The 25,908-nt window shown below is 42.2% G+C and overlaps 1 protein-coding gene across 2 annotated transcripts in view; it reads left to right on the top strand.

The window, feature by feature from the left end:
- Positions 1-25,908, top strand: part of SGCD (sarcoglycan delta) — a 305,900-nt gene that overhangs the window by 93,021 nt on the left and 186,971 nt on the right. For both annotated transcript variants that reach the window (XM_015642158.3, XM_015642153.3), the window contains exon 2: positions 17,233-17,418. The gene's annotated coding sequence lies outside the window, so the exon portion shown is untranslated. The remainder of the gene's footprint in view (positions 1-17,232; positions 17,419-25,908) is intronic.

Genomic DNA, 25,908 nt, shown 5'->3' with positions numbered 1-25,908 from the left:
AAGAGCAGTGCAGGTCTCCCACCCTCTGTAAGGATGAAGCTCAGCATGGGAATTGCCTCGGTAAATAAGGTGCTGATAAAGAACTACCAACTTTAGATCTTGTAAAGGCAGCGAGGTTTCTTGGAGGAGTGCAAAGCTATTTTCAGCTGCTGATTTGCTCATGGAGCATAAATGTAGGCATGATGAAATACGCAGATAATGTTTCATAGTAACCATCTGATAGCTAATAATGGTGAAGAAAAATAGAGTCGTAAGTTTGGCGTGGGCTGCAGTTTTAGTACCATTTTCTTCTGCAGGTTGTTACTACTGGCTGTACCTGCTGAGCAGCAGATATGGAGCTCCAAAGCGTGCCAAGGACAAATAAATTCATTTTCACCTTTTATGCCTGAGCAGGTTGCTACCCCACTACAAACCGGTTGCAGCCTTGTGTTCTGAAGAGCGTACTGCAGCATCAGCCCTGCATAACTGCATCACCCCACGGAGCACCACACCCTGTGGGGAGATGTTTTGGCACGCATTTCCATAATAAAACACCTTAAATTTGCCTGTGCAAAACAGATTGGGAGTGATTTCACTCATGTGTGAGCAGATTTTGCAAGGAACCTCTTTTGGAAGGGCAGCACAGTTGGTCGTGGGGCTGTGATTTCATATTTTATGGGTGTGGAGTTGCTGAGGCCAGGGGACAAACTGTGACAAGGTGCCACTGAGGACAAAAGTTCAAGAGCTGAAGTCGAGAGGGTTGGACCTGATTTCACAGCAGTGAGGCCATTCAGCATCAGTGGTAAGGACTGAAAGGGAGATGCTTGAGAGAGGTAGAGAAATTCTTTCTTTTTTTAGGTTATTTGCCTACTCTCTGATGAATCAGGATGAGAAAGAAAACAGCCCAGGTGGTTTAGTTGTTGTGTAACTGTTTGCAAAGGTTTCTCAAATCCTTCCCTGAAGCATCTGCTTTTACTGCTGTTTGATTCAGCTTTGTGGTCTAAACAGAGCACTTGTCTGATCTGCTATGGCAAATTTCAAATTCTGAGTGTCATACAGAATATCCCATAAGTAAACAGGGATATTCTCAGTCAGGTGTTTAACTTCCAGGCCCTGGGCATTGTCATGGTTTTACGTGCATCCCTTTGAAACCTCCACTCTGCTGATCAGTGGAGTATTGAAGGATCTGTCCAGCTAAGGAATGCTGGTCACTGAAGGCCAGTTGTGTTATCTTCATCTGCAGTTTTTGTGTGAAGAATGGTCAGTGTTCTCTTCCCTCCTAACAGCCATATGGAACCTCCTGTGTGCCTGTGAGGATGTGCAGGGATCAGTGTGCAGCCTGGGGTGTACATGTGTGTGTGCAGCCTGTCTGATACACAACATTTTCATTGCTTGTGAGGAGAATAAAGGCAGGTGTCTGTGTGTGCAGCTGTAATGGCTTGGCACAAGCAGCAGAAAAGGTGAATGTTGCAGAATGCCCTCGGAGGGGGGAGTGGAGCACCCTGCAGTGACAAAACCTGTCCTGGCTACACCACCTGATGTGCAGGAATCAGCAGCCACCTGCCCTCTGACACTGGGTTGGGATGGGAAGGGTGAGTCCGGCTGAAGATGTTGCTTATTCATGTAACAATTTGTGTCAAGTCGGCATTTCCTTGTCCGTTCCTTTTGATCTTTTTTACATACCCTAATTATGGATACAGTCTTGGCAAAGATGATAAAAGGTCTCAGGGGTTATAAAACAGGAGGCAAGGTTAAGAAAATTATGTTTATATTCATTAGAATAGAAGAGATTAAGAGGGGTCATGACCAAAGTGTACAAAATCCAAAAAGTATTGAAGAAAAAATGATGCCACCAGAATATTTAAGAGAGAAGCTGTGAAGACAGGGCTAAGTGGAGAGCAGCTGGCATTTTGATTGGAATTGGTTGTGGGACATTTTTTCAAGGATGTTGCTCTTGGTGAGGAAAATCAATTTGGGCTGATCAGTGGGGCTTTAGGCAGATAACTTAGGACACAGATATGTTGTTGGCCAGAATTATAGGATACATCATGTAACTTCTTTTTGGAATGTCTGAGTGGGTTGGGTTTTGGCAGACAGTAGTGGATTAACAAGGGGATTCACCTTTTGTGCTTGTTTGGAGTAATGAGCTGTGGTGTCAAATGTTGGAAGAGGGAAAGTCCCACGTTTTCATATGGAAAATGCTTTGTGCAAACTCGTTAACTAAAGCAGTGCTGTGGAATAGAGGCTTCAGGGGGCTCAATGCACAAAGATGATTTTGGGGAAGTAGCACAGCAAAGAAAGCTTTTCAGCAATGTGTATTGGTACAAACGTGACAAACCAAAGATTGTGGCCAAGAACATCACCAGCTGTGCAGCCACATAGGCTAAAATCAGAAGGACATAGAGGGAAAATCAGTTATGGCTATAAAAGCTTATGAAATGACTCACAGATGCACTGGAAGTAAGAGGAAGGCAGAAGTCCATCAGGAAGAAAGGGAAGCAAATAAATGGACTAGAAGAGAAGACAGAAATACAAAATGCCATTATTTTGCACTGCTCTTCACAGAAAGGTTAATAACTGTGTCAGATCTGTAACAGTGTTCCCTGTAAAAGGGCTTACGAGCAAAGGCAAGAACAAGATAAGGAGTATTTAGGTAACTCTGATATATTTGGGTCAGTGTGGCCTTAGGAAATGTACCCACTGAATTATTTACAACTCTCAGAAGCTTATGGAGAATAGGGCAATTGTCAGAATTCTGGAGGAAAGCAAACATAGTACCTGTCATCACAGAGGACACTACAAGGGAAACAGAGATTTGTAAATACCCAAGAAGATACAGAGCAAATTACCTGTGAGCACATACCTGTGAGCAGCACGTAGTAACTGACATGCTTTAAGCCCAAACTAACCTGATTTCTTTTTCTGATTGTGTGACTAATACCTAAGAGAGGAGGAAAACACAAGCACTTTGTAGCCAGGAGTGTGATGCTCACGTGAGCATCATGTTCTCATACCTGAGAGAAAGCTCAGGCTCGAGAATGTCAAAGCTCTTGATGAGTGGATCACTAAATCTCTTCTAGCAGAGATTCATATGCCCAGGTAGCAGGGATTTCACTCTGCAACAATTACCACTGGCTATACACCTGGCTTTAGCAAAGTCTTAAAAACAGTATATTAATGTTTAACTCAGAGGTTACTGGACATTTTAGCCATGGGGTGTGAGAAGTATCTGCCTTAATAATTTTGAACAGTTGTTTGAATGATGGACCAAAAAGTACAATTCCCAAGTGTGGGTGAGCCCCAGTCATTAAAAATGAAACAGAATTGTTGTAGAGGGACCACTGCTTCAGGTGAGCTCAGGGGATGTCACTGTGGAGCCTGAACTGAGGGGTGGCTGCTGTGACATCCCTAAGGATGTGGGCAGCTTTAGAGAGAAGCAACAAAACCAGGTCTAGTACCTCTGTGGTAAATCTGGGGTCTGCTGTAATGAGAAAATGCTGCAACTTTACTGAGGGGAGGTCAAGTGGGGAAAGGGACAGTACTGGCACATTCAGGACTATTTCAGAGCAGCTGCTTAAAACTTGAGCCTCTTGTTAGCAGACTCAAAACAGGCAGACAGTTGCCTTCATAACAGAAACAAAATTTCACAGTCTGTATGACGTGGAGCAATTTATGCACCGGTAAATCCAGTTACAGTCCTGATTTAGAAAAACACTGAAGCATCTGCTTAAGTTTTTGTCTGACAGGTTTTAACAGGTGCTAAAAGCTCTTCCCTGAATGAATTGCTTTGCTGAATCGAGACCCAATCAAGCATATGCTTGTGTTAGGAAAAGGATATATGCAGAGCATAAATTCTCTGAAGGGGAGGAGGAATATGCATTAGGATATTTTTAAATATCTATTTTTATAAATGCTTTCTCTCAATGGAGATTGCATAGACTGCAGTACCGTCCTCTTTGCTCTCTCTCTAGCATCCCTTTCCCCAGTGTATTTACTGTGAGAGAGCTTTGCCGTGGGCCATAGCCTGTATTGCAGTGGAGTATCACATACTGAAAACTTACCTAACATCATGCAGAAACATGATGGGTGGGTGGAGGATGGGGAGCTAGAGGTAAGCCTTTAAAAAGTTTTTCTAAGGATAACTCTTTTTAAACACTCCTCAGGCTTTTTGCATGAAGATTGCAGAGCAGGCATTCCAGCAGCTTAGACGAGCCCTGGATTTATGCTCTGTAATAAATGTATCCATAGGGTGCTGCGTTGTTGTAATGATAGCAAATGACAGTAAAATTAGGAGAATTAATAATGACCCAGCTGGAATAATTTAGCACTGTGATAAGTAAACTCTAACCTAATACTCAGCCTACTGGCAGAACTATTTACAAAGCACATTGAATGCAGGAGTCTGAGGGGAATCTTCTATAGAAAACAAAGTGAAACCCTAATCACAAACAAATGCCATAGCATGTCATTAAGAGGATTAAGTGGCTTGAAATTGATGTCTAAGGCATTTTGGTTGATTGTTGCTAAAAATACCACATGCTTGACAATTATCTTCTGTTTGCCATCCTCTCTCCTGCTAGCTGTCTGTCATGCAGTATTATCCTTGTTTACCACCCCTGCCTCATACCAGGTCCTCATCTGTGAGGTTTGCAGCGTTGTGCCAGAGCTGATGTGGAATTCACAGTCTGATGTGTTGGCACTGGTTGGTGCCAAACCATTAATACCTTGATAGCAAGGGAGAGGCCAGGTCCAGCAAACACTGGGCTGAAACCAAAATGGAACAGCACAAAACTCCTGGAGTTAGCTTTTTAAATAAAAATGCTTGGGTTTTAGTTTGAAATACTGTATTTTCCCTAAGAAATATTTTTTACATTGGCATTAACCAAGTTCTTAAAAAAAAAAATTAAATTCCAGTGAAGCATTTTACAAATAAATGAGTTTTATATGGACTTGAACTCATAATAGCTTTCTAAATAATTACTATTTCTGAAACTTTGACCTTTGCTCTAAGTAGCTAATTTTTAAAGGTAGAAAAATTTCTTCCTCTGCCCCGCTTAGTGATTCTTAGCTATTACCTCATTGGTCTGGGCTTTGCTGAGAGGAAGAAGCTGCAGATGTATTTAGGCAAGTCACATATTTCCGAGGGAAAGCCTTGAAAGTAGCATCGTTGTGTCTGAGTGAGTGTCACCATATGGATCATTTCCGATCTGCTCAGGCTGTCAGTGAAGGAAGTGTTGCACCAAACTCCCAGATACACGGCAGGAGCCGTGCTTGCTTCCATGGCTGGTGAATAGAAGCTGATTGCAGCCCTGAGCAGAGCAGGCAGCAGGGAAAGCTCCAGTTCTGATTTCAACCCAGGAATTAGTGGGGAGCCTTGCAGGTGGCCATGGGAATTGAGCCTTCACCTGAAATCCCAGGGATGTCCTGGATTTGGGCATGGAACAGCTCCAGCTCCAACCTGATTTAACATTTTCACTTGAAGTATCACCCCTTGTCGTTCCGGGGCACTGAATTTTTTTGACACCTGTCAAAAGATGTGTCTTCAGCACCCCAGGTTGGGTGTGGGTGTGAGCAAATTCTTCTGGCTTTTCCACTTTTGTGTCTCGTATCCATGCAGTGCTGGGTTATACTGAGCTGTGCTGCTTTTGTAATCAGGGAAAATTGGCAGTGAGAGATACTGGCATGTCTGCCCTGTTGGCAAGAGGATCAGTGTCCTGCATAATTTGAGAGAAGACAGAAGTCTCTTATAGTGTGAGAGCTACACGTGGACAGAGAAACCTCACATGTTCAATTAGAAGTTCTGGAGTTTGATTTTTCTTTCCCCTCTATCAGTATAATAATAATAATATAATAATAACAACAACAACAATACTAATAAAAATAACTGTCCTGTATCCAGCCATGTGAGATGACAGTGTGAGTAGCAGATATTTAAAGCCAGATTATTGTTTCCCAAGACTGGGGTTCAGACATTCCACATTTCTGGGCTGCAGGCAGCTGCAGAGGAGTTGCAGGAAAAAGCAAAGTTTAAAGCTGTGGTTCAACCCATTCCTTCTCACTTAAGATGGGATGCCAAATCCACTGACCTACTGCCTCTCTTTCATGGATGTTTCTGTCCTTCCTTGGCAATGTAATTACAGCATGGATGGGATTTCAGACTGTAATCTGGATGTAATCATCCTGTTTTGAGGATGCCTGAATACATAAATATTGATTGGAATCCTAGTTACTGTCTCCATGAGCACTGCCTCAAGGCTGGCTCTTCAAGTTAATTTTTGCACTCTGCAGACCTCAGAAAAAGAGGGTTTTCACCCAGGCCTGAAGGAAAATGGAAGTGAGAGAAGTCCATCCTGTCTCCTGCTGGTGGCCATGGTGCTGCAGCTCTTTGGTGATCCTGTCCCTGCTGGGAAAGTCACATATTTAAGGAACATAAGCAGAAAGGGAAGTTGTCTGCTTGGTGAAAGACATTGCCAAAAGGAATTAGGATTTGTGTCTAGACAGCAATCAAAATTAGCCTTTCATCCTACATCAAGGTAATATACAAATTGTTCTGTAAGCATTAGTAAGTTAGTATTACTTTGAGGATGTGTGCATAAACAAGCATTGCATATATTTGATATCTTGCAAATGGAAATTAAGGCAAAATACCAGCAAAGGTGGAAAATCCTCACTACTGGTTTTCCTTAACCCTCCTGTTCTGGCTGTGAGCTGGATTATTTTGGGTCACTATTTTCCTTTTCAGTTGATTTAACCCAGTGTAATCCTATATTCAGTGAGTGTTTAGATGACCAGGTGCGATGCAATCTTCATAAATTATTAAGACCAGTGAAAGTCCCTCACACTGCACAAAGGATTTTGGCTGGAGAGCAGCAAAGGAGCTTGCTCTGAGTCACAAAAGGCATCTTTCTAAAGAAAAAGAAAATCTTTTGAAAAAAACTAAATGTAAGAGACTATAAATGACAGAAATGTAGTTGTATATCAGAGTAATCCATTAAACACACACAACCTGCTGAGAGATGCTACAGTATCACTCACTCCTCTGTAAGTCAGTACATAAACTTGTTTTTAATTTTTTTGGCAGACTTATGAAGCCAATTATCCTGGTAATAAATATTCAGCTTTAATGGGCAAGTAAATAATTAATGTTATTGCCTTTGCAAATTTAGCTTTTCAGTTATAAATTAACATAATTAAAATAGTAATGTTTCAGTACGCATTTTACCAGCCAAAATCTAAATCAAGCAATTAAACTGTAGGTTTTTCACATCAAATGAGTTGAGTTTATAATGATACAAACTGTGGGCATAAATTTGCTTTTCATGGTCAGATTCATTATAGAAACATGAAGAAAAAATATTCTGCTGTAGATGTAATCAAGTATATTATTTGAAAAACCATTAATATATACTTTAACTACATTTTGTTGTCCTTTCACAGTGAAATAGGAAGGGGAAAGCACATTCCCCATGAGTCTCTAGCCCAGCAATAATTGCCTGTGTATAATTGTAATGGCCACTGTACAATGGCTGTCTGTGCATAGTGGCTGTCACAGCTCTTCGGATTGATTGGGAAACCACAATGCACAGTATGGATCTGAGAAGGAAAAGAATTACTCTGTAGTCATTAACTTTAAAAACTCCAGTCTGAGTTACACAGACTGCAAATTTGATCATACACTTTTCCTCCTCGACTTATTGTTCCATATTTTTAGTGAGGAGCGTGTGCTGTCCTCCCATGTCAGTGCTCAGCTTAGCGAGCAATCTGAGCAGAAAAGCTGTTCTTGATAAGAGATGAGTTAGTAGGAACATGCAACTATTTCTACTCTGAATGCAGCTCAGAGCTGGTGAAATTCAGCCCTTTCTGTAGCTGATCCCCAGGAGCAGAGTGTGTGGCTGTAACTTCAAGCTGGCTCAAGGGTTCAGGAGGTTGAATCAAAATTTCTGAATTTTCTTGTGAGAAGCAGTGAAACTATTTGGCTTCAGAAAATTAGAAGTTCCAGGGACATCAAACTGTAGGGACTTGAGCCTTTCTCTATGACTTTTTTAAACTGGGGATGTCACAAGAGCATTTCAGTTTGTATGACTGGTGTCAGTTTTTGACTCTTAAAAAGACTACATTTTGTTAGAAATGGGAAAAGCTCAGAGGTGGCTCTGACATTGATCTATAGACAAGGACACACACACACAGATGAAAACATGAAGGCTGAAAATGTGGTCAGAGAAGTCCTGAAAGCTTGTACTGAGAACCCAGAGCTATAGACATTTCTGGTCTTGCAGTCTTCACACATTATAATTTATCATGGGCTGAACAGTCTATTTATAGCTCCTCAAAATGTTTCTAAGTGCAGCATTTTTCAAACTGCCAAAGGTTTGCAGATTTGTAATGAGAAGAGCTCGATACACAGGCTTGCCCACATCCAAACCTCCTCACTGACATTTCTACAAACCATGATTTCATAGTACTTTCATGTCCCAGAAGCCAGTGAGCAAATTTTGGGCTGGGAAAGGCCCACTGAAGTCACACCAAAGATAAATTCAAGTCAATGAATTTTATTTTAGTGGTGTTCAAACTGTTTGCAGATAAGTAGCTATAGGCTTTTTTGCAATATCCAATTATTTAAGCTGTAGTGGACTAAAAAAAAAATTAACCTTTGAGTTGAATTTGTGCTAGTTGGCTTAAATACATGCAGAACTGCAGTCTGGTTTTGACAACAATATTATCTAGAGTCTTAGAAGCACTTTAAAAAGAAGAAGAGCACACTAAACTCTCATGCACGATGTCTGTGGGTTCATATTTCCAAAGATGTTTTAACTGGACACTATTATGTGCTGGTGTGATGAGCTGTGGGTGGGAGAGCAGCGATGCCAGCACCTGATGGCACAGGCAGTTCAGTTCTAAGCTCTGCTGACCCTGTGTATCAGTGTGTACTTGTAGGAAATACAAATTTTTATCAGTGAAAAGGCCAATTTCTGTCTCAAATGCTGCCCTGTTAGAAGTGATTTTAAGCTGTATTTAATTATTGTACTATAGCCGTGTCTAGATTTAGATGGGGTTGAGGTGCCCTGGATGTTTCCTTTGCCAGTGGTGGCTAAATGAGTCTTTTCATGTCATGCCAAGCTCTACCTGGGTTTAATGACATATTTCTGGCTGGGTCTGGCCCTGGTGTCAGCAGCCTCGAGCTGTGTCTGACAGGAACCCATCCTGCTTTGTAACGAGGGTATTCTAAACACCCTGATGTTCCATGGTCCCCTTTTAGCTGGATTGGTTTTCAGCACAAATCAAAGATTGCTCTGAGGCTCCTAAGCACTGAAGGCAGTTCAGGCACTGCTGTTCAGGCTGGCTCTGCCAGGTGCTGTTTTTCTGCTCCGTTCTTTAGGATTTACAGCACGTTAAGGCAGCGTTTCCCCACGGCAGCACTGTGACACTGCTTTATTTTATGGGTGAATTAGAGTATTTCGGGTATTTGCTGACTTTGTCGAAGTCCAGCAAACATTCTCTCTCTGAGAGCCGGCAGCAGGAGATGTTTGCATGGGTGAACTCGAGATCTCTCCCATGTGGAGGCTGAAGAGGGATGTTTGTGGATGTTTGGCAAGGGGAGAGAACATTAAGGGAGTTGTGATTTGCAAGTGCAATGTGGCTGTGTGGTGGAAGGCAAACCTCTGGGGCTTGCAAATGCTTCTCTTTCCTTGTGGTCCTTTTTAACTTGCATCAGCTTTCTCCAAACTCCTGACACTGTTCCTAGAAAGCTTCAGCATCCTCCCGCAGCTCCAGGTCTGCTCAGCCCCTTCTGGCTCCCCAGTGCACTCCCCAGTCACCTGCTCACCCTTTTCTCATCCCTGATGCTGTGCCAGATCACATCGTGCCCTCTCCTGTGTCCTCCTGCTCTGTCCTTTCTGACAGATTCTTGAAGAGCCTGAGGATTCCTTTCTGAAATCGAAGCACTTAAAGGCTCTAGGGCTTTACCAGGCTTCTGTGCTGGTTACCAGTTCAAATTTAGTTTCTATCTCTTCAATTATATGACCCACATAGGAAAAAGGACATTCTGGAAGTGAGGCTGGTGTTTTTAAAGTGTTGTTGGATCTGATACACTCTCCAGGCTAACAGATCCCTGCAGTGAGTGAGGGGCCTGTGTCATTCATGGGCTTTGTTGACTCCTACCTTCCCTGGGGTTTTAAGAGCTGCAGCAATGGGTGGGACTTCGTAAACAACAAATTTATCCAAACTTTTCAAAGTGTGCAAAACAACCAAAACACAATTGTTTTTCCTAATACAACTAAAGTTGGCTTAAAGCATCAAAGGAGAGGCATGTTCTCAGGAAATGCAGCAGAATTCAATGCTATGCATGGCTTTTAAAATCAACAGTTTGAAAATAATAACCTGAATTTGTGATGGAAAACCCTGCTCAGATTCTGGCTTGACACTTGGCTGACAGCTGTGTATCCTCCAGGTGCCACAGGATCCAATAAACTTGTATTTTCTCTAACAGTTGGGGTATCAGCTTATCCCAGTATGTTCCACAGAGATAAACAATAACATTACAGAGTAAATTGACTTTGGAGATAAGTAACTTAAGCAAAGGATGAAAGATTTTCTTAGCAATGATGTTGAATAGTAGATGGAGGGGTATGCATTTCTTTATTCATTTTTCAACAGGATATGGGTTAGAAGTGGCAGCAACATAAAAATCTCTGAGCAGTGACAGATCAGGACAGGAAAGGCAGTTTTTACTTCTTGCCATTGTTAATGCAGGCCCATCATAAAGCTCACTGATTCCAGTGAGAGAAGAGTGCAGCCAGTGCCAGAAAGGTTGGGAAGTTTTATCTTAAGTGTTCCAAAGAGAGAGTCCTTGAACCAAACCAAATTAAACTTTCTGAAGAAGATACAGAGAAGTCAGTTTTGGGTGGCAAAATAGAAATGTGCTGAGTTCAAAAGAGATTAAAGTTAATAGTTGTCAATTAATGCCTTTGATAGAGAAGTATAGTGTGTGTGTAAAAAGCTTATGCTCTCATGTCCTGATCCTGTAATAGCATCCACTTATGTGCTATCAGCTATGGTAAAGAGATGGAAAGTATTGGAACCTTTACTAATAAACAGCATTCTTCAACCTGGAATGTACTTCAATTATAGAACATAAATAATCCATCCCAGAATAGTTTCAGAGCACTTGTTTGTTTGTGTAGAAGTTTTTGTTGGGATGGATCAAAAAATGTTTTTTCTCTGGTTAGCATAATTCCGTGGTGCTGCACAGGTTGGTAAATTCTGTTTCCATTGGGTTAGCTGAGGTTTTCACAGCACATCCCAGCCCTGCAGTGCTGTGCTTGCAGAGTGGAGCCCTGGGAACACCCTGGCAGAGCTGTGTGGGCACATGAACCACAGGAGGAGAGGGGGAAGCTGGAAAAGTGATAATCTGTCCCAGCTTTTGCAAAACATTGTCCCTGGCTCAGTGTAAAAGGGATGAAAAGGATAAAGGATAAGAAAGGTGCTGACTTTCTCTTACCAATGAGTTAAGGACTCTGCCATCCTAAATTTGGAAATGAAGCTTTTTAGTGAGCTGGTAGTAAACAAGTTAATGTTGATGCCATGCACTTGGGGCTGGAGAAGCTTGTTTCAAATTTGTGATGAGGAGACCTGCTTGAACCAGTAACTGTGGAAGTGAGACCTGTAGCTTAACTGTGACACTAAGATAAGTGACGGGATTGTTTCCTTTTTAATTTAGAGTAAGAGGAAATCCACTTAGATATTGTTCCATCACTGAAGGCTGTATCACACAGCTGCCTCTGGTACAAACCTGTCAGATCTTGTTGGGAGAACTGGGTTCATTTCATTTCTCAATTATTTTGAGGATCTGTCCTGTTAAATGGAAGCTGGTTGCTACTCACTGCTGAAGTGAGTTCAGTGTTGCTTTTTCCCCCCACAAATGTGCTGCCAACCCTTTGAAGGCATTATTTGACAAGGACATATGCATTGCAGTAACTTCATCATTGCTTTCAGTTGAACTGGCAGAAGAAAGAATAATCTCCTGAAAGAGCTTCAGTACAAGGGCAGATGTAAATGTTTGAGTCTGAGGAGCCCAAGAGATCTTATTTTATAGTCTAAGCAGACTGTAATAATAGGAGTAATAATAATAAAAACACTTAATAGTGTAATGCAGTGTTGGCAGCTGGAGAGTTAGACAGTAACCTGCAACTTAATGCTTTTGAACTTGAGAAGCAGCTTTGGTGAAAACCAAATGCCTGCTGAAGAAAGGAGTTTATATTATTTCAAATTGGAAGTATTTCCATGGCATTTCTTGGATTCGTTTTCAGAAAGTATTTATTTATGTGCAATAGCAGCAAACCTGTGCGGTGTCATAGCACTTTCTAACACAGCAAGATTTTAATTACACTCTTGAATCTCATAATGTAACATTGATGCTGTTTTGATGGGAATAATTCCTTCAACAAGGATGATTAACCACTTATTTCTTTTTTCCTGGATACTGTTAGTTTGTACTTGGATAACAAAAATCAATGCTGATCTTCGGCAGTATCACAGTATTCTATTGTATTAACCTCAGTCAACATATTCTTCATTTTATTATTGCCTGCATTCCATAATTGAGTTCATTTCCCATCTCACCACCAGCCCCCACCAAATTTCTAATGGTGAGTGTTACCACTTGAATTGCAGCTCTCCTATTTCACTATTTGTTTTGTTGGCAGGGGAAAAAAAAAAGCCTCCAAACAGCTGAGTGCCAGTAGTGCTGATGACTTCTGTTTTATTTATGTTTTGCACTGAGCCATGGTGAATGATAAAGTGTGTCTGGGACACGGCTGTGGGCAGCACTCTAAGTGTTATAGTTGGAAATGTGCCAGAGTTGCATTGCTACCAATTTTTTACTATTAGCCTTCTGGAAGGAGGTGTTCAAAGTCTCATTTTATTCCCTTCTTCACCCGTGTCACCTTTGCAGTAAATGAATGTGAGATCTTTCCCAGAGATGGAGCTGATGGGGTGAGCTGTCGCTCCCACAGCTCCCAGCAGGACTGTGAGGAGCCAGGAGCATCCTTTGGGATAACGGAGAGCTTGGCTTGGAGCTGGAGCCTGTGGTGGGGCTGTGCTGCTGCTGTCCTGGAGCTCAGCAGGAAACTCTGAGCCTGATCCCCAGGAAAAGGCAAAAAGCAGCAGTTGTTCCCTGCCCAGCTGTGGGGGACTCATGTCCCAGGCTGTAATTAGAAGAGATACCTGCTAATGAATTGGTGTAATCCCCTGCTGTGCTCAGAGCCTGCTGGGGGTTTGCAGAGGCAGGTGACCTTGCTAAATACCTAGCAGTAAAAATGTGTTTTCCCTTGCCTGTTTCACAGCCTTCTGGCTCTGCCAGTGGAGCTCTTCTTTATTCATTGGAAATATTTACCCAGGTTTAGTTTTAGGGAAAGAGGGAAGTTAGAAGAATGAACATGAACATGTTCCATATGTGCCATACCCATCTACAGGAATGCACACACATATGGAACTCTCATTTCTTAATGGCCACACTAGCAATAAAAATAAAAGAAATTTAATATTTAAGCAAGGAGTTATGTTTTCAATTATTTTTCAGTCACCAGCCACTTTAAATATTTAATCTTTTCTACGCCCAACTAATTTATTCAATTGCAGTTAGGTAGATTGTAATTAATTTTTGATGAGACAAACTAATACTAATTTGGATATCTACTACACTGTGATATTTGCTCACAGATGTGTTGTTTAGCTTCTAGATACCTCTTTTTTACCCTTGCTGAAGTTGCAAATGCTCATCAATGTTGCCACAAGGCCCAAGCTGCACCTTGAGCTGTAGGACACACAAATAAAAGGATGAGTGTGCTGGGGAAGAGGAGGATCCAGTCAGCTCCTGTCCTCACCCCGACAGGGATCAATAGGTGATGCTAAAGACAAGAATTAAGAACAGGGCAAAGGTACAACAAGGCTTCCTGAGAGAGAGAGAGAGAGAGCACCCCGACAGGGATCAATAGGTGATGCTAAAGACAAGAATTAAGAACAGGGCAAAGGTACAACAAGGCTTCCTGAGAGAGAGAGAGAGAGAGAGAGAGAGAGAGAGAGAGAGTCTCCCAGACTTCATTGATTTGTGGCATGGAAACTTCCCAAGATGGGAATGGTGTCTTCAAATTTAATATTTGAGCTTATTTGTTACATCTAAAGTATATAGTTATTTTCTATAATTCACGCTTTCCATTGGCAAAGGACTGAGATTCCTCCAAGGGAAATACTTCCTTTTTACTGGAAAAATGTCTTGTCTGCCTTTTCTGATTAATGAGAACATCCATATGCCGGCTTTTGTGAGTGGAAGACGGATCTGATACCACTTAGCTATGTTAACTGAATGTAAAACTCTGAAGTGGTGGGATAATGAAAGTAATTTGCAGTTTGTCGGCGTGTTCCCTCTGATCAAAGATGAGTGGGGGAGCACAGAACTTAGAAACAACACAACAAAACTGCCATTTCTGGGACATGGGGCATTTCTTGCAAGTTCAGACTTGGTTTTGTTTCAGGTGGGAACAGTGCCAGCTCCCACGGCAGGAGGAGGCTGTAATGGATGATTTTTGTGTCAGGGATCGTGTGGATTTGAGTTGGAAAGGATCTCAAAGACCATCCAGTCCCACCTCCTGCCATGGGCAGGGACAGCTTCCACTATCCCAGGTTGGTCCAAGCCCCATCCAGCCTGGCCTTGGACACTTCCAGCCTGTCTGGGCACCCTGTTCTCACTCTGCAGCTGGGGGATGCTCCCGAGGCTCCGGGCTTGGCAAGAACTGCCCAAAGCCAAGGAGGTCCAAGAAGTGTCTTGGCAGCTCTGTGATGGGTTCTCCAGGGTCTGTAACTGTGAGAGGGAAACCAGCTGGACACTGATCATCAAGTCAGGAGTGACCTACTGAACGTGAAGGGGTTTTTCTGCAAAACTCTGCAGGTTTGGGCAACGCAAGTGGCATACTTTTTTGGTTTTGTTTTTTTTTTAAATTATACATTTTCTTCTTTTTTCCCCTTGTATGGTTCTGAGCCAACAGAAATTATAGCTAGTGAGGGTTTCCATGTATTTATCTTTTGTAGCTTTTTACTTTATTGCTGACTAGGATGGTCCCTGGCCCAGCTCCCTGCCTCTGTATTGTGTGATACACATCAGCAGAGTGTGGAGGAGGCACACTGCCTTCAGACTGGAGCATCTACACTTTGCTGCTCACTGGCAACCTGGCCATTGATTTAATCCCATTAAGTTGCCCCATCTCAGATCATGAGAGATGGGACTTGTGCACACTCACAGCATTTTGTCACGAGTAAAGTTATTTTCACCTCCACATCCACACCTCCTGTTACTTCTCCTCCTCAGCTTTGCTGCATATTCATTGGCAAACTCCACTAAACAGGAACTTTGACAAGCCCACCTTTCCCAGGCTGAGCCCAGGCCCCTGCACTCAGGTTGCAGCGATGATCTGGGCCTGTTGCTGATGCTCTGCTTAATGCACAAAAATGTAGCACTGATTTCCTTTAGTGACTATTCTATGTTTCAATTTACGAGTAGAAATGAAAAAGTAATTGTAGCTGTGGTCTCCAGAGATAAAATCCCTTAAAAGCAGTAGAATTAGGTCTTACTGCTGCCTGCAGATCAAACGAGTGCAGCATCAGCTGTTCCTGTGCCCATGAGTCACTCAGCAGCCCTTTCAGTTGGCAGTCTGATTTCTCATGGTTGGCCTGGAAGAGGACAGGAGCTGTGAAGGTCCAGTTTTGTCCTTCATGTCTGAGTTCAAGAGAGGCAGAAAGTCTGTGAATGTGTACAACACGCACCTGACTCCTGTTGTGAGTGTCCCACAAGATGTTGTGGAGCCTTTAGGGGTGTGTGTAACATATGAGGGCCAGTAAAGTAATTAGTGCTAAATAAAGTAAATTTATTTGATTGTTCAGATCTGTGTGACTGTGTGTGCTGTATGGGCTTCAACCAAAAAAAAAACAAAAACCAAACACAAAAAACCCACAAAAAACCCAAATCTATTATGTACACTTGTGTGTATGATGCTAACTTCCAGTATGCACAGTTTCATGTGCTGGTTGCTGAAATACTCCTTCTTTCAAGCCCAAAACCTAATGTGTTTTCCAGATAGGTGTAACCTCTTAATGGGTTCATGGTTTCTTGTGAAGGTGTAATGGGATTTTGTGATACTTGGAGCTGCCACGGGCTTTCTCCTCTGAGGGAAACCTCTTGTATCTCTGATGTTTTTTCCCTTTGCTTTTTATAAAATTCCTAGGCAAAGTTACAGTATCTTCATGGCTGCTGAGTTAATCTAGGAAAGCATCTTTGGGTGTGGTCTAAGGATGTGAGCCATGGATATATCTGACATAGAGAGCTCAGATTCTTCTCTTTCCTCAGTCCTCACCTGTTTTGTGCTGCTGTGCCCAGTTTTGCTTCACAGGCTATATTATCTGAGTGGGGGAAGGACGATCCTTTGAGTGTTTCCATCTGCCAGGGGTTAGGGATGAGCATTTTGACTTCTCAGTGCTGCTCTGAGGTTTCTGCTTGCTGGCAGTGCTGCTGCTGGTGGTCACCTCCATTGCTGTCTCTCTCCTGGTGACTGCAGTGAGGCCCCACATCCCTGCTCAGCACCAGGGTCTGACCTCTTGGGAACTCTGAGCACATCAGCAGTGACAGTGAGCTAGAAAACGTGGTGATGCTGAGCCCCCTGATCCCAGAAAACCCCAGCACATTTACTAGTCTCTGACAATTGTGTTGGAGGCAGAACTTTGGGAACCTGTGGCGTGTTGGGCTGGCAGTCACAAATTCCCATCTGCTGTAGGCTCTTAAGCTTTGAGTAAGAGCCATTTTATCATGCAGAGTATTAAGACTGAGGTGATGTCTCTTCTTTTGATATAAAAGTCCTGTTATTCTTCAGAAATTCCATAATGAATGAAAATATTCCCTATGGAGAAGTGCATTACTTACTTCTGTGTTATGATATTGGACTGGAATGAAAAGCAGCCAGGCTGTCATTCATTTCCTGGTCTAGGGACACTATAAAAGTACTGTAAAGCAAGAATAGCTGTGCACCACAGTTCTTGAATTCAATGATTGCCCTCTGAAGGTGCCACACATGATGGATTGTCACAGACTCTCTGTCCTGCCTTGACATTTCATTCCTATCCAATGTTGTCTTGTGTTCTGCTCTGAATCTGCCAAACAACTGACCCTAGAATTTAATGCCACACCTTCTTCTCTTTTCTTTTTCTGAGCAGCATCTTCTGCAGCTGAGGCTCTGAAATACTGGAGGACACTGCATCTTCCTCAGGGACACAGGCAAGGGAGAGCTGGAGCCTCTGGGGGGCTTGGAAAGGAATTGTGGTTGGTGGTCGTCTGAGGAACTTACCTTCACCCCAATGTTGCTCTGAAACGAGTCGTGTCCAACAGTCAGGTTTGGTAAGGTAGGTATTTTTCCCCCTGTTCTTATATTTTTGCTCTTTTCTGAATGTCTACATATGGGAAAAACAGAGCATTAGCAGCCTTTGAGTTTATTGCTGTATTCATGCCATGCTCATACTGTGTCTGTAAATAAGCTTTGCTCTCCCTGAATTTAGAAAGCGTTCACCAGGAGTGAAGTGTTTTTATTGTCTTGGGCTTGAGGGGGTGTCTGTTTATGTGAAGTTCTTTATTGAACTAAATGCTTGCTGTTGGTGAACTAAATGTGTTGCTGCTGGTGATGGATACTTGGTGATAGGAATCCATGTTTTGAAAATCCCACTTGTTGTGTTTCACTAATGACTGTATTCTGAGGGTCAGAAATGGGGAAAAAAGAAAAGGAGATGAAGCAGCCCATTTATAATTCAGCCCCGTGATTTCCTTTGTGCTTTGTATATTCTCACTGTTTGCAAAGGATGGAAATACCACTACCAATTTCCTGTATAATCGTATTCTCCCTTTGTTGTGTAGCACTTAAAATTACTGTGAGTGTTCTCATACCCACACAAATGGTGCCCTGGCTGTGCTGGAATTGTAGCAAGGCAATATGCAACCATTTTCTAACAAGAAACTGAAGGCCAGGATGTATTGTTGATGAAGATGGTGCTAGATGAGATTTTAGGGTAATACAGTCTCTGATTCTATGGCTTCTTTTACCTAGGTCAGGTTATTTCTGTGAAGGCAAAGTTTTCTGATTAAAAAAAAAAAAGACCACAGATTTAAAGCAATGGTTCCCAGATCTCAGTAGAGTGGTAGCAGATGATATTATCCTTTTTCATTTAGCACATGGGTATTGACTTCCTTTATATGACTGAACCAGCGCTATAATCTTGTTGAGAAAAGTACAGCAGCAATATAACACCTGTGCTTGGTGTTAGTGGAAGAACAGGGAAAAGAAGTCAAGACTTTTTTAAAAGCCTCTAAAATAAACCACGATGCAGGTGAGGGTACATCAGTTCTCCTGCTTTTGATCTGGTTGCACTTGTCATGTTAGCTCTGGAAATTGTGGGCTCAAACTCTTATGCTCCAGCAGAGCTCTGCCAGTGTCTGGCAATTGCAGGGAAAAGTTGGTTGGAATAGCTTAAATTGGGTGCTTAACTTTTAAATGGTGAGGGTCAAGAAAGGTCAGTTCCAGCCACAGCATGTGCTGTTAATTTGTACAGGAATTCCAAGCAAACAACACGGTTGCCAGGGCGAGGTTCCCGTCATTACAGCACAGCACAGCTCTGCTTGTCTGCCTGCTCTGGTTTCTGGAAGAAGAGCTTGTTAAACATTGCTCCTGCCTTTATTATCCTCTTCATTCCTGTTTATTTCCAAGCTACTGCTCTTGTGATTATAACACTTAAAAGGGAAGGTTGTAGGAGAGGTATTTCATAATCAAGAGAGCTTCTTGACTTTCACAGAGAAAAAATTGGCACTGTTAGAATGTAGAAATCACAGCAGTTTTGTTTATTCCTTGTTTGGTTTTGATATTTCCGAGATGAAATATGTAAATCTTCCTTGCAATGAGGGGGTGAGCTTTGCTGGGTACCCAGGGTGTCCTGAGGCGTGTGAGGATCTGCTCCAGAGATGTTGGTTGTTGGTGTCACCATGGTGCTGCTCCTGCCTTGGACAGGGGGGTAGTAAATGAGCTCCCCTGTCATTCCTGAGCAAATCCAACTCTCACTCTAAGGTCTATACAATTTGTGTGAAATTGTTATTAAGGCATTAAACTCTAGGCTGGACTTTGATTATACTTCTGCATTTTACTTCGTGACCATCGGATCTAAAACTTGGTTCTTATTTAAATCCCTTATGGAAGCTTCATCTTTAAGAAGAATATTGCATGTTGAGGAGGTTGTGTTAAACTGTAAGCATTTGGTCAAATTGTTGTTTCTCACTTAAATATATGAGGCCTTTCTTTATGATTCTCTTCATCTTGGGGACTCGTGATTACCAGAGTACTTGACTGCCATCAACTTTATCTGTTCCTACAACACCCCAGGAAGACAGAAGTGCTACTCATCCCCATTTTGTAAATGGTGAATAAGAAACAGAGTCACTTGTAGGTCACTTTTAAGTGGCAAACATCTGTCCCTGATTTTCAGGCAGTCTGAATGCACAAGCTGCATCCGATGCCCGCAGCTGGAGGCACACAGCCCTGGCTGAGCACAAAATTTGGATGTGCATCTTCCTGAGCTCACTGCTCACACCCAATCCAGTTTCTTCCATGTGTCCTGCTCTCCCAAGTAGAGAGGGTTTTAATTAAGTGATTACAGTAACACTTAATGACATCAGGACTCAGAGCTTCCCTCCCTGTCTCTACTGAAAACTGAAACATCTGTTCAAATCATGTCAGCAGAATTCATTCATCATTGCAGCAGGGTTTGCTCACGTGAGATGAGCAGGTTCCCTTTTAGCAACGTTTATGAAATTGTGCTGATGGTAATCTTATTGTATGAGGAATTAGTTTAAATGGATCTGCAGATAACGTGCAGGGCAATAGATTTTTTCTGAAATTGCTCATTTTTAGATTAGTAGAATCCAGTTAGTAAAATGCTCCGTTCGGCTGAAAAGGCACATTTAATAAATATGTAAGAGAAATTTTTAAGTAGCCATTAAACATAGTTAATAAATTTTATCTTGCGAGTAGAATTGGAAAAAAACCTGTTCATTTAATGTGTTTTATGGCTCTCATAGCAATTAATTGTCTTCATTACATGAACATAAATCCCCAATGTAATTCACCTTTTTCAGATTAATTGCTATGGAAATTTTCCCTTTGCTTTGTTTAGACCAGTAATATTATTTCTCTTTTCTAAAAGTCGAATCTCAACATCACATTTTTTACCTTTTCCAGATGTTCTGTAAATCAGTGCCAGTTAAAAAAATCTCTTTGTGCTCCAGGCCAGTGCAGGGGTGGTGTTGCAGCTCTGGTCAGCTGAAGCAGAGACTTCAAACCCTGCTTGACCTGCAGCAGAGCAGTGGGCAGGTCTCCCTCTCTCATTCATTGTATTATGTGGTCCAATAAAAACTTATTATTTATTTCTTCAAATTTTCTGGTTCCTTATATGATTTCATTTATTAAATCAGGAAAAAACCCTCTGATTTTATATTCCTGTGGGTTTTGGCTCTCACAGTAAGACCCTAATGCAACTTTTCAGTGTCTATGCTGAGGGGTATGTGTGGCAGTGTCTGAAAATTTGTCAGTAAAATTGTCCTTCAACATTATTGAGGGAAAATTTTTGGTTGAAGCATCACAGGATTGCTGTTTGAATTCCTAAACTAAAATTAAAAGCTGCATTTTGATTAAAGCCTTTATTCCTCTGGATTGAATTTTGCACACCAAACAGGACAAGAGGACAGCATACAGGATCATGTTGTACATATGTTTTTTATCAGTGAGCAGGCTGAGCTTGTTTGCATGAGTAACATTTATGCAAATACCTTACAGTGTTCTCTGGACTGTTTTGCCAGGGGAGGAAATAAAACAGCTATTATATTTGCATGTTTTTGTTGCAAGATCAGCAGACTGGCTGTTAAGGTGTCAATTCCCTTGATGATGCCACTTCTGCAGCCCCATTCACTCAGCTTCTCCTGACAGGGTTTTATTGCATCCATCAACCTGACACATATCAAAGCACAATTTCTGATAACAAATATCTTGTTGTAAAATGAATTAAAAAGGTGATAGCAGCAGCAGAACCGAGTTGAATTGCTGAAAGAAAATAAGAAACTCCAAAACTAACATGAGATTCTTAAGATACCAATCACAGAACAGTAATATAATAGTCTTTTACCTGTTCTCCTGAAGTACTGAGAAGTCAGTGGGTATGTCTGAAGTTATACAAATGATTTTGCTCCTGGCCTTCTGCTCTCTGATGTTTGTAGTCATAATTCAGAGAGCGTGGTGAAATCGGGGTTTGTTTTCTTCTGGAGACCTTTCCCCTGCGAGGACCAGCAACCTCCTTGTAGTAACTCTGCACTCCAGCCCTGCAGAGACCTGAGGCTGAGGAGCAGGAAATGCTGTCTCTGAGTGGAGCACACGTCCTTTCTCTCAGAAAACAAAGCACTTTGGAGCCCCTTGTCCTCTGCAGAGCTGCTGCTTGGCAGCCCATGGGCCATGTCTTAGCCAGAGTCCAGCCAGGGTGGAAAAGGGCCTGTGTTTCATTGGGCTGCAGATGTTCTGAAATTAGCTGGCTCAAAACCTTTGTCTGAGCACAGATTTTCTCTGTCTCCTTGCAACCTTCTATCTGTTTTGCTCTCTTCATCCTGGTTTTCTATTCCCTTTGGTTTTGCATCTCTCAGAGGACAAGCAGCATCTGGCAGGGCTGTCTTTGCACTGGTACTGCTCTCACTCTGCCCAGGCTCACTTACCTCTGATTTTTGGCTAGCATGCCCTGTAAAATGCTAGCTAATAATAATCATGCTTTTTGCTCTGTGGCAGGCCTGCTTTCTGGGTAAGTATCCACTGACAGTTTGCAGCCCAGCAGAGAGGAAGAGGAGGGCAGCCAACAGTTGATGTGGAAAATTAATTATGAAGTGCCATCCTCCTGCCATGTAGTTAAGGCAGTTCTGCATTGCAAGCTTTACATCCAGCTGCGTGTCTCCTTCCTCAAATCATGGGAATGCTGCCAGCACAAAGCTTAGTGGAGAATGTCTCATATGGGACTGATCACTCAGGGTGCTCTGGGGCCTTTACTGCTCTGCTTTCAGCTGTGACACCACCCAAGGAGTAATTTTTTACCTTTTGTTGGATGAATGTTTAGCTTAATTGTGCATCCAGGTTGATAAAGATTTGTGTGTGCTGTGGGGAAGTCACCCATGTCCCCTCTGCAGTCAGGGAGCAACATTTTTGTGTTCCAGTGTAGTGGTGACTTGGTAATGTTCAGGTTTAGAGGAGCTGCAGGTTTTTATATTTTTATCCTTCAGGATGACATATTTACATCATAATGATCCTCCCAAACTGGCCTTGTAAATGGAAGTGGGGGGAGTTTGACAGGCACCAGGCAGCCCTGGGAATGCAGTTACCTAAAGGAGCAGTTCTGTCCCTGGACAGCCTCTGTCTTAAGGGCCACAGAGGCAATTGCTGGAAGCCCCAGCACCATGGCTAGTTCAGGAGCTGCTCTGGTCTCACAATTGAAGAGTGGTTCCCACTGCCTTGAGCTGAGCCCTGCAGAGCCAGCACAGCCCAGTCTGAGTGCCAGGGATGCCCTTCCTTAGGGACCCCTTTAGGATATGTGAAAGTCTGAAAGAGGGAGGGTTTTGGGAAGCCCTGACAAATTTGTAAGTGGCTACTGGGGGATGAGCTAAAGAAATAGCATATGATATAATTTTCCTTGATGAAGCCTTTGTTTAGTCCAAAGGGTATTGAGGGGTGTGATGGAAACAGCCTTGCAAAGCCACAGCAGTTAACAGGTGTGAGGTGTTATGGAGATATTTTATAACAGTGTCTCTTCAGACCAGAAAAACCCTTCTAGCTGCTCAAGTTTTCAGATAAGGTACCAGAAGTCTCCACTTTGTACATTTTTATTACAAAATTCATTGTCACAGTTGCTGACTGATTTAATGGTTAACTGAGGGGTGATCTCTAAGAAATACCTCGGATTTTGTAAAGGCAGCCAAATTGCTGCCTGGTGGAAGTCACTGACTCAAATCATGATGGTGTGAGCCTCATCCTCTTCCTGAGCTCTGCCTCCTGATTGATATAAATTCTACTTTCTTTCTAGCGCTGTCATGCTGATTTTTTGCAGCCAGGGGACTGTATTTGGAAGCACAAGCCCATTGCACAGGTTTAGATGTGCTGCAAATAATTATGAATGTCTAATGAAGAGAAGCTAAAACATACTGAAAATGTTTGGAAATAAGAGGGAATGTGTGCAGCCAAGCGTTAGCTGTGAATGGAGAGTTCTTGTTGGCATCGTTTAATGGGAACTTTCCAGCTCGTAGTTTCTGTGGTGAATATGTAGATAACAGCAAAACCAGAAAGGCAGGGTTGCTGTAGGCAAATGGAAGGAGCCTTTCACCTCAGGGGTAAAAGGGACAATGAAGTGAGCAGCATTTCTGATTATGGGCTGACACCCCCTCAGACTTTGCCTTCCAGTTACTGGGAAGGGGCTAGCAGAGGCCCCACAGCACTGGTCTCCTCCAAACAAAGTTGTTTCTTTTTCCTTCACAACACCAAATACCATCTGTCTTTTACTCCTGACTGTCCAGGAAAAAAACAGGGAGAATTTTTTTCAACTTTTTTCTCTCTGTGTGTTAGGTGAGGTAGGGTAGTTCCATTTTTCTCTCTCCAGACAAACTAGGTGCCTTGGACAGGAGTGGCCAGGTGCCTTTTTGTCCCCCTCAGAAAGTGGTGCCTGATCTTTGTGGAGATTCCCTTCTTCCTTTCTTCCCAGTGCTGTTGTGCTTTCCAGCTGCAATCCTGTGTGAGAAGGAACACTTCAGTTTATATTGAATAAAGACTTGGGCTTGAGCAACCATCAAATTGATGTGTACTCAAGCTCTGTTGTGATGCCATCACCCACATGGATGGAGAGGCTGAAAATCAAAGCATTCTGAATGAAAAAGCACCATGAGGGTTAGGATTGTTCCATTTCCCTGGCAGTGCCTCTATCAGGTACTGGAGGTTCTCAGCTTTTCTCCTTCTGCCCAGTCATATTCTGGAGGGTCTGCACCAGCATGCTGGGGAAGAGGAAATATAAATATAATAATATTAATAAATATATAAAGACAATTCAAGAGGTTTTCTACAAAACCCTTTGCATTTTATGTTCTAGATTGGGTGGGAGAGGTGGTGCTCAACCGGCACTGCAGGGTAACACCTCCCAAAGTGTCCTTGAGTTCATGGCTGAATTAGGGAGGTGTGAGTCCTCTGCACTGTTGTGCTGCCCCCAGGGGTGACACCAAAACACAGAGCATCACTGGAAGTTTTCCCCTGCAGTGCTCTTAAAAGGGGGGAAAACAACAACAACAAATCTTTCTCCTTAGGAAGGATTGCTTGTACCTGTCCTTGGCTCAGGAACACGGGAACAAGGTGGTGGGCAGCCCTGCACTCTGCTTGCTTTCTGTCTGGGAGGAATTTCTAGTTGTTAATGATTAATTCAAACCTTTCTTGTCACGAGTACAGTCTGCACAGAGTGATAAATCTGTGGTGGGTTAGAGGTGGAGGTTGCTCAGTGCTGACAATTAGTTTGAGCCACAGACTTTGCTTTCATTGGCATTTTCACAGCATTAACCTGGACCTTGTCAATTAAAATGCAGACACATTTTGATGAGGGACATCTTCTTCTAATGATAATTGTAATAATATCACTTTTCTTCATTTAAAACCTGTCAGGCAGGCCATGTTTCCTGGAAAATAACTGCCCAATTTTCACATTGCCTAAATAACTAGGAAGTATCTTTCAGTTTTTTTGAGCTGAGACTTCATCACCAATAACTAAAAGCATATGAGGCCAGAGCTGTTAATCTTCAAACACTTACCAACTTCAGTCAAGGTAATTTGACTTTATCTGCTAAAATAAGCAGGTTTATTAGCCTTCACTTTAGGGGCTAATAAACATTTGATAATTGCCTCAAGTCATTGATGAGGATTTATCCTGTTTAGGTCTTCTATTTGACAGTGTAGCTCCAGAGCATGTCCTAGGCAGTGATCCATTTCTGCAGCTCACCTGTTCATTAGTTGGAGGAGGAAGTTTGGTGTAAAGGTTGATTAAGGAACTTGCTGAGCTGCACAAGAAGTCTGCAGCAGAAGTAATCCTGGAAATCCACTGTCTCTTCTTGTATATTAACTGCAGTGGTTTTTATGTGTCTGTAAATACATTTAGAATCTCTTTTCAGGCCACAAAAATGTCTATTTACAACTATCTACAACTATTTAATAGTTGCAATGGAAGTGGTTTATCAGGTTTCAATTGGAAACCCATTGTGGTTTTATTTTAGCATGGCATGAAAAATAAAAAACATGAAAATCGTGTTTAGTTTTGCATGGAGAAATACTTTTCATTTTTCTGAATGGTGGTTCATAAGTGAAATTCTTCACAAATAGGCAGAGTAGGGAAGCAAAAAAACGTATCAAGTAGAACTGTCTAGACTTTGCAATGTGTCTGATCTGAGCTTGTCCATGTGGGTGGAAAATGCTGCACTTCTTTATTAAAACTTGATTCTCCCCTGGTCCTTCTCTGAGAGGTGCAGAAGAAGGAACTTTGATTAATTACGAACACCTCTACATGATACCATAATATAAATAACAAAAATATAATAAAATATAATAAAATAACACATATCTATAGCAGATGGAAAACTGTCCTCAGTTGTTTGTAGTTCCAAACTCAGGGCACAGAATGGACTCTGAGTAGGAAATCCATGCACAAAATACTGCACTGAAGAAAGATTGAGGAATGATAACAGAACTAAATGGGCTTGGGCTGCTGTGCCTGTATTCTAGAAGTTTATAGTTGTGCTTTCAGTCA

The sequence above is a fragment of the Parus major genome, chromosome 13 (genome assembly GCF_001522545.3).
Source record: "Parus major isolate Abel chromosome 13, Parus_major1.1, whole genome shotgun sequence".
Taxonomy (NCBI): domain Eukaryota; kingdom Metazoa; phylum Chordata; class Aves; order Passeriformes; family Paridae; genus Parus; species Parus major.
The sequence above is the reverse complement of the archived record's forward strand: the minus strand, read 5'-3'. Positions and strand labels throughout refer to the sequence as shown.